Source organism: Arachis ipaensis, chromosome B08 (assembly GCF_000816755.2).
Source record: "Arachis ipaensis cultivar K30076 chromosome B08, Araip1.1, whole genome shotgun sequence".
NCBI classification, from domain to species: domain Eukaryota; kingdom Viridiplantae; phylum Streptophyta; class Magnoliopsida; order Fabales; family Fabaceae; genus Arachis; species Arachis ipaensis.
In genome coordinates this window covers 61,604,067-61,612,478 of record NC_029792.2, presented here as the reverse complement: position 1 = coordinate 61,612,478, position 8,412 = coordinate 61,604,067, and the positions used below count along the sequence as shown (strand labels likewise).

The 8,412-nt window shown below is 32.6% G+C and overlaps 1 long non-coding RNA gene across 1 annotated transcript; it reads left to right on the top strand.

The window, feature by feature from the left end:
* LOC110265531 lies at positions 1,227-4,146 on the top strand. The gene is made up of 2 exons (XR_002351676.1): positions 1,227-1,262; positions 3,931-4,146. It is a non-coding gene; the product is annotated as an uncharacterized LOC110265531 (long non-coding RNA).

Genomic DNA, 8,412 nt, shown 5'->3' with positions numbered 1-8,412 from the left:
TGAGTTGGCGAACTAAACAATATATAAATAGAAATAGGTAAATAAAAAGGATAAAAGTGATAACAAACAGGATAGTTTTATGCTTGAAAACACCCAAAATGAAAGTATTAAAATCTATTGAAATTTTTACGTGTTTTGAAAGTAATCTTGATAGTATTATATTTGATTTCTGAATTGTTATTTTAGCTCAAATATTTTGTAAAATTGTTATATTACTTGTGTATATTTTATCCTAATCCTGAAAATTTCTAATAAAAACCCTATTATCCTAAATTTTCCAATTTACTATCCTAAAATCCTTAAACCTATGTTCAGAAAGAGAAAGAAAGGAAACAGGTGAGCTCGAGGAGGAAAACATAGCTCGAGGGGGAAAACAGAAAGGGAAAAGAAAGGAAGGGAAAAGTGGGAAGACGGGAAAACGGAGAACAGAAAGGGAGACAGAGGACGAGGGAGAAGAAGAGAGGGAAAGGAACAGTGCCGCAGAGCTTGGTGCCACTGCAGAGCTGCCGTCGCAGAGAAGAAAGGGAGAGGCGAACGTGACCCACGGAGGAGAGGGAGGAGCCGCCGTCGAGCCACGCCTCGTCGTCGTTGTTTGTGTATCGTCGTTGTCGTTCGCTAGGGGTGACACGCAAAGAGAAGATGCTAACCTGCACCATCGCGCCTCACTGCCTTCATCGAGCCTTCATCATTGTCGCATCTTGTTCCCGTTGCCAACAGGGTTTGCTGCCGCTACCATTGAGAGAGTGACGCAACAGAGGAGGAGTCGTTCCTCTTCCACCGCCGTCGCTGGAAACCTTAGTTGTTGTCATTCATACGAACGAGTTCGTTGTTCCCTAGTTACCAGAGTCACTGTCTATGAATCCTTTGTTGCTTTAGAATGACCTTGTCTCCGCCTTTAATGTTCCTGAGTACACTATATTTGTTGGAATCGTTACAGCTGGAACTTGTCAACGGGGTAGAGAAACGACTGCACCATCCTCTTCGTTTTGACACTGAACCTCTATTCCTAACCCTGTAACGCTCTCTCTCTTCTTCTATTTGGTATTTTGTTTCTCTGTTATGTTCTTATTTTAATTATGATAGCCAATATCTCTGTTTTACTACTGTGGTGTTGTGTTAGAACTGTCAAAATTGTTGTTGCTGCGAGCGTAACCAGAAATGGTACTACTGCTGTCGTCCCGATTGCGTTGAAATCGCCGCTGCTGCTGCCAATTTAGACTAAACAGGGATTGTTGCGTTAAATTAGCGATTGCGACATCGAGGTAGGGGGTTTAACTTAAACGATTTAATTTAAGAATGCCCACAAATTTTATTGGATAACTGCAAATAGGAATAATAGTTGTAAGTGATTGATTTATTATATGAATGTTGAATTGTGGCTGAGATTGTGATTGGAATTGTTGAGATTGTGGTTTGAATTGTTGATTTGTGATATTGATTGATTATGTTGATTGAGAATTGTTTGATGACCAATTGTTGAGAATTTCTGAATTTTGATGATTATATTGGATTGTTGTCGTTGAGTTGGTTATTCGATGTATCGTGATGGTGATGAACTTGGTTGGTAGTTGATTTGGAATTGATTTTGAGATGTATTGAGGGGTTGGATTTTGAGATACTGAACTGCCGGCTGAAAATCGAATTTTCTTGAAACTAAATAAAAACTTTGAAAGTGAATCAGTAACTCGATATTGATTGAATTGATAAGGGATTAAAAGTTATGTAAATATAATAAATGTAATTATCAAGATTTAATTTTTAAGATTTCGTATTAACTATAGAATTAGTTATGATTTTTCAAAGTTGTATTGTAAAATCTGATTTTCTGCATTACTTTTAAACGAAGTTGAAAACTTTGAAAATCTATAACTAATTTTGTAATGATCAGAATTGTATGGAACCAAGTTTAGTTTAAACTTGGGAATATGTGGAGCTGGACTAGAAAATTTGAGGCATTTTTGTTCAATATAAAATTTATGGTGAATTTTTAAAGTTAAGTCATTAAATCTGTCCTACAGCAGAAGAGTTCAAACAGGGCAGCAACTTGTTTGTCTTGATGCGATTCCTACGAGCTGAGAAACCAATTTTATTTTAAAATTTGATTAAGTTGGTTTATTGCTCTAAAACATCAGAATTTTAGGAGTTAAGGATTGGGAGTTGTGAATTTTTGAAAGTTAATGATTAAAGTTGGAAGGAATCAGTTTTCAGCAAGTTATGCCTCAACTCCCAATGCTTGTAACTCTTAGAATTGAATAGCAATTGGGTTGCAACCAAGACAAACTTGTTTCTAGATAATTTAGGAGTCTACGAACCAAACTTTAGCCTATTTGAAGTTTTTTAGTAAAAGTTATACTAGTTGAAAGATACCAAGTTTGTTGGTTTCTAAAACAGATTTTGACTTATTTTTACCTAATTTTCAAATTATGTAACTTCTTTATTAAAAATGATATTGATCTGGAGCCAATTGAGAAAGAAATTTGGATAAGTTAAGTTTAATCATATTAATTTTGAAGGTGATTGGATTTAATTTGGATTTTATATGAAATTTTAAATGTTGTATGCTGCTGCTGTTTTCTGGTTTTTAAGCACTGCAGAGCAGGCACCGTTTTTCTTCTGTTTCCAAGGCAAGATTGATCAGAAAATTATGATTTTTAGTTTATTAGAAAGCTTAATCTGAGACGGTCTTGTGGACATAAAGTTTGTGTAATTCCGAATTCATTTGGTATTTTAAAAACAAAATTGAGATTTGGTTGCCGATGTTGTTTTGATGACTACCTTGGATATGGAATTTAAGAAATAGATTTTCTTTAACATTATCAAATGTTTTTGAGAATATATTATTGTGACAATTGCTGATAAAAAGCTGGTGAAATGTTGAGAAAGAGGGAACCCGTAAGGGTCGTTAAGTCCTATTTTCAGAAGAGATCATGTCTAAATTTTTATAAAAATATAAGGATTTATTCAAAATGAATATTTAAGGCTTATTTAATAATAATAATAATTTCAGTGATTCTTTTGAGAAAAGATATTTGGTTTAAGAAGTTGTTGGCAAGGACGTGGGTTTTGTCCCACTTGTGTATTTACGACGATAAAAGAGAAAAGAGTAATCAGAGCAGAGTAAAAAGATTAGAGAACAAGCAGAGGGCCTATTGAAAGGTCATTTGTTGCACTAAGGCAACTTCAGAGATATTTATATATTCATCTGCTGCATTGAGGCAGTCAGATAGATGGTGGTGTAACCACTGAGAATGCTTTCCTGCAGTACAGATCCATATTTTATTTCTGTAAGGCAGAGGGGTTATTTCCTGCTACAGAAGTACCGTGACCACATGTTCCATTTCTGTAGTGGCAGAGGGGTTATTTCTTGTATACAGAAGGTGTGTCGGCATACATCCCTGTAGTGGCAAATGTGTTATTTCTTGCATGCAGTGGACCCTGTGGTGGCAGAGGGGTTATATCATGTACACAGGGGTATAGCCAACAGGAAAGCCATATCCGATAGATGAGCTCATTATCTGCACTAGGGCTAGACATGCATCATCTTGTTTGTGAATTATTCTCTGTTATATTTCCTGTGCTTTTATTGTGTTCCTTGTTTTGTTTGCTTGTGTTCTATTTGTCTGTTTGTATTCTACTTGTTTGTTTTTGAATTGCGCTTAGGATTAGGTATTATATGAAAAGTCATACTGCTTCAGCGAACACTTAATGAACCTATGCTTGGGATAGGCTGACTATTCATACCAAGATTTACATAAGCTAATATCCAATTCTTTTTCAACGTAATTTCAAAGAGTTTTATATAATTAATGAAAATGAATATTGTTGAACTAAATTAACTATTTACAATTTATTCTTTATGTTTACGGCATTCTCGACCTCTACTGAGAACTTGTGGTTTGGTTCTCACCCCCAAATTTTTCACCCTTTTAGTGACACAGGTTTGAAGACGCAATATGAAGCTGCAAGCGATTAGTAGGTTTTCTTTAGGGTTTTAATTGCTTTCATAGAGTCCCCTCGCTGTTATCCCTTGAGATTTTATTTTACATAGAGGGGTAGGTTTGATATATTATATTTGAGTTTCATTTGGTTTCTTTTGTATAAGAATTATTATTAATAATATTTATGTGATTATTATTACTTGTAAATCTTTAATATATGCCTTTAATGAAAAAAAATAAAATTTTCTGGCATTTTCTTAAAACTGAAACGCCAACTCGATACAAAGGCTCGATAATTAAGTAGTTAATACTAGGAAATATTACATAATGTTCTTTCTAGTAGAAATACCCTGACTTAAGCAACGTATTTTGCTGGATGGGACGTTACACTTTGCTTCAGATTAAAAGGCCCAAAACTGGCGTCCAACGTCAGCTTCCTGCTCCCTTCCAGGGGTCCAACGCAACAAGTTTTTGGCGCCGTTGTCGGGGATTGTTGAGTTTGGACAAACTGACGGATTGTCTTACTCCCTAGATCAGGTAACTTTTATTTTTGTTAAGTCCTTGATTTTGATTTTCTTCTTCTACAAAACTTCTGAAAAAAAGTTATTAAAAAGCTTTTCAAAATAATTTTTATTTTCTTTGTTTCAATTTTGTTCTTTGTTGAGTCTTTTATTTTTATTTTCTTTTTCTTCAAATTTTCGAAAATTTCAAAACCTTTTTCAAAAATATTTTTCTTTTCTTTGTTTAATTCTTGATCTTGGTTAGAGTCTTGTGTTTATGTTCTTGGTAACTTTTTGCTTCTTTAAGTCTCTGTATTTATTAATTACAACAATTTTTTATTTTTTGGTATCTTAATTTCAAAAAAATTTTCAAAAATAATTTTTCTTTGGTTAAATCTTATTTCAATTTTTCAGTTTGGTGTTTTCTTGTTGTTTTTCTTTAATTTTCAAAAATTTCTTTTTAGTTTTCTAAAAATTTTATGTTTGGTATTCTTTTTATGTTCTTGTGTTCTTTGAGTCTTTGAATTTTGTTCTTTGTGTTCTTCTTAGTCTTCAAGGTGTCTTGAGTCTTGTATGTGTTTTGATCTTAAAATTTTAAGTTTGGTGTCCCTTTGTGTTTCCCTCCAAAATTTTCGAAAATCAAGGGTGCTAGATCTAAAAATTTTAAGTCTTGTGTCTTTTTTGTATTTTTCTCTTTCATCATAAAATTCAAAAATAAAAAATATATATTTTCTATCTTATCTTTTTATTAATTTTCGAAATCTTCAAAAAAATTCAGATTTTGAATTTCAAAATTTTTATCTTATCATATCTTAGTTGTCAAGTTTTCAAAAACTCAAATTTTTCAAAAATAAAAATCATATCTTTTTTAAAAAAATCTTATCTTTTTCAAAATCTTATCATATTCTTTTCAAAATTTAAAAATTTTATCTTTTTCAAATTTCAAATTTTAAAAACTTGTTAAGTCTTGTGTCTTTTTTGTATTTTTCTTTTTCATCATAAAATTCAAAAATAAAAAATATATCTTTTCTATTTTATTTTAACCATTTTTTCGAAAATTTTAAAATAAAATTCAGATTTCAATTTCAAATTTTTATCTTATTCATATCTTAGTTGTCAAGTTTTCAAAAATCAAATCTTTCAAAAATAAAAATCATATCATTTTCAAATAAATCTTATCTTTTTTAAAATCTTATCATATCCTTTTCAAAATTTAAAAATCTTATCTTTTTCAAATTTCAAATTTAAAAAAAATATCATATCTTTTTCAAAATCAAATTTCAAAATCTTATCTTTTTAAAATATTTTTCAAATCATTTTAATTTCTTATCTTATCTTATTTTTAAAATTCAAATCTTTTCTTATCTTATCTTTTATTTTTATTTTAATCTTTTCTTAATTAAAATCTTATCTTCTCTCTCTTATTTTTCAAAACTTCCAAACTAACTCTTCAATGCCTTAATTTTCGAAAATATCTCTTCTTTTCTCTCATCTTTTTCAAAACCTCTTAACTAACTCTCTCTTCTTAATTTTCGAAAACTAACTCTCATCTTCTCTCTCTTCTTTTTAAAAACCACCTAACTAACTCTCACCTCTCTTAAATTTTTGAAAATCTCTTCTTCTCTTCCCTCCTCTATTTTCAAAAATTCAACAATTAAAATTCAGATCTTTTTAAATTAATTTAACTTAATTTTTGAAAAATTAATTAATTAAATAAAAATAAAAATATTTTAATTTATATTTACTTTTTCTATTTATACCTCTACTCTTCTCATCTATATTCATTCAACTCTACTTCTTTCGACTCTTTACCTACAATTCTTTATCTTCTTTCTTTTCTTCTTCACATCTCACTTGGAGCTTCTTGCCAATTGGCACAAAGAGCTTTCTTCTTTCCATCTTCTCTTTTCTTCTCTCTTCTTTTATTTACTCTTATCTACTATTTCTAAGGTATTTTTCCTCTACTTATTTTATTTATTTTTATTTTTATGTTTTTTATCTTCTTCTTTCTTCTCTACTTCTGACTTTAAGGAGGAGCTTCTTGTCTATTGGCATAGTCTCTCTTCTTCTTTTCTTTTCTTCTTGTTTATGACCAGGAAGAGGGAAAAAGAACCCCTCTTGACTTCTGATCCTGAACCTGAGAAGACTCTAAGGAAGCATTTACAACTAGCTAAAGCACAACACTCTAGAAGAGATCTTTCAGAATGTCTTGAACAAGAACTGGAGGACATGGCCGAACCACAGGAGGAGCCCAAAAAGGTCCTTCGTGACTTCACCATGCCTATCTTTGACTTTTATGGCAGAAGCATTGCTGTACCTACTATTGAAGCTAACAATTTTGAGCTTAAGCCTTAGTTAGTCTTTCTTCTGTAGCAGAACTGCATGTTTCATGGACTTCCACTGGAAGATCCTTATCATTTCTTAGCAGAATTCTTACAGATCTGTGATACTGTAAAGACTAATGGAGTTGATCCTGAGGTCTACAAGCTGAACCGAGCTAAGCTACGGTTGGATGCCCAACCTAGAGAGAGTCTTGACTCTTGGAAAAAGCTAGTTAATGCTTTTCTGGCTAAGTTCTTTCCGCCTCAATGGATGAGCAAGATTAGAGTGGAAATTTAAACCTTCAGACAAAGAGAAGGTGAATCCATCTATGAATCTTGGGAAAGATACAAGAACCTGATCAGGAGATGTGATGGGAAAATTTGTGGAAAAACGAATTTCCAAAATATCCAAAACTCACCGGCAAGTGCACCGAGTCGCATCAAGTAGTAAAACTCACTTAGAGTGAGGTCGATCCCACAAGGATTGATGGATCAAGCAACTTTAGTGGGTGATTAGTTTAGTCAAGCTAACATTGAGTGAATTGTGTGAAATATAGCCAACAGAAAGTAAACAGCAAGAAAAATTAAAGTGCAGAAAGTAAAGTGACTGAAACTTAAAGAACAAGGAATGTAAATTGGCAAAATCTTAAATGACAAGAGAAGTAAATTGCATCAATTGTAAAAGGGGGCTGGGTGCAGGAAAATTAAATGAAAGCAGTAAATTAGAACTCAGATCAATTGCATAAAATTTAACTTGCAGGAAATATAAATTGGAAGCAATGCAACAGAAAGTAAAAATTGCAGAGAAGAAAATTGTAGCAGAAAGATAAATCAGCAAGAAAGCTCAATTCAATTATGAAATATAAAAAAAAACAAGTAAAGATCTCAGGGGATCAAAAAGACTAGAAAACAAGTCTAGATCTCAATTCCTTCCTTGATCCAAATTGAGAATTCAATTGCAAGAAAAGTAAAGATCCAGTAGTAGAAGAAAAGAAGTGAAATCGCAAATTCTCAATGATGCAGTAAATCAAAACAGAGAGAGATCTCAAGGTGAGATTGAGACAGAATTTCCTCAATTCTTCAACCCAAGATTCAAGACAAGTGTAAATGAAATTGAAAACAAGAAAACTAAGAGGAAGAGAATTCAATTCCCTTCCCCAAGACTTAGAATATCCAAATAACTCCTAACCAAAAGCTCTCCCAAAATCACTTAGCGAAACTAAAAAGGAAAAGCTCCCTAAAAACTTAAATTCTAAGCTATTTATACACTCTCTTCAAATGATCTTCAAGCCTTGAATTGGGCCTTTGCTCTTGATGGAATTGGGTTGACAAAAGCCTCTGTTGATTGCTCTTGGAGTTGGAGAGAAACCCACTTGTGAACCGGCCCATGAACCAGAAAAGCTTGAGTAAAAGTTTGAGGTCAAACTTTGACTCAAGCCTTTCATATCAGCTTGCCTCCTTTTGCTGTCATCCACGTTTGAGCTAAAGTTTGAGGTCAAACTTTGAGCCAAACGTGGATCCCTCTTGTATGCCTCTTGGGGTGCTACTTTGTCCTCTTGTCAACGTTGCAGATTTTATGCCCACTATAGACTATTATATATGGTTGGAAAGCTCTGAATGTTAGCTTTCTAACCCAATTCGAATCACCTCAAT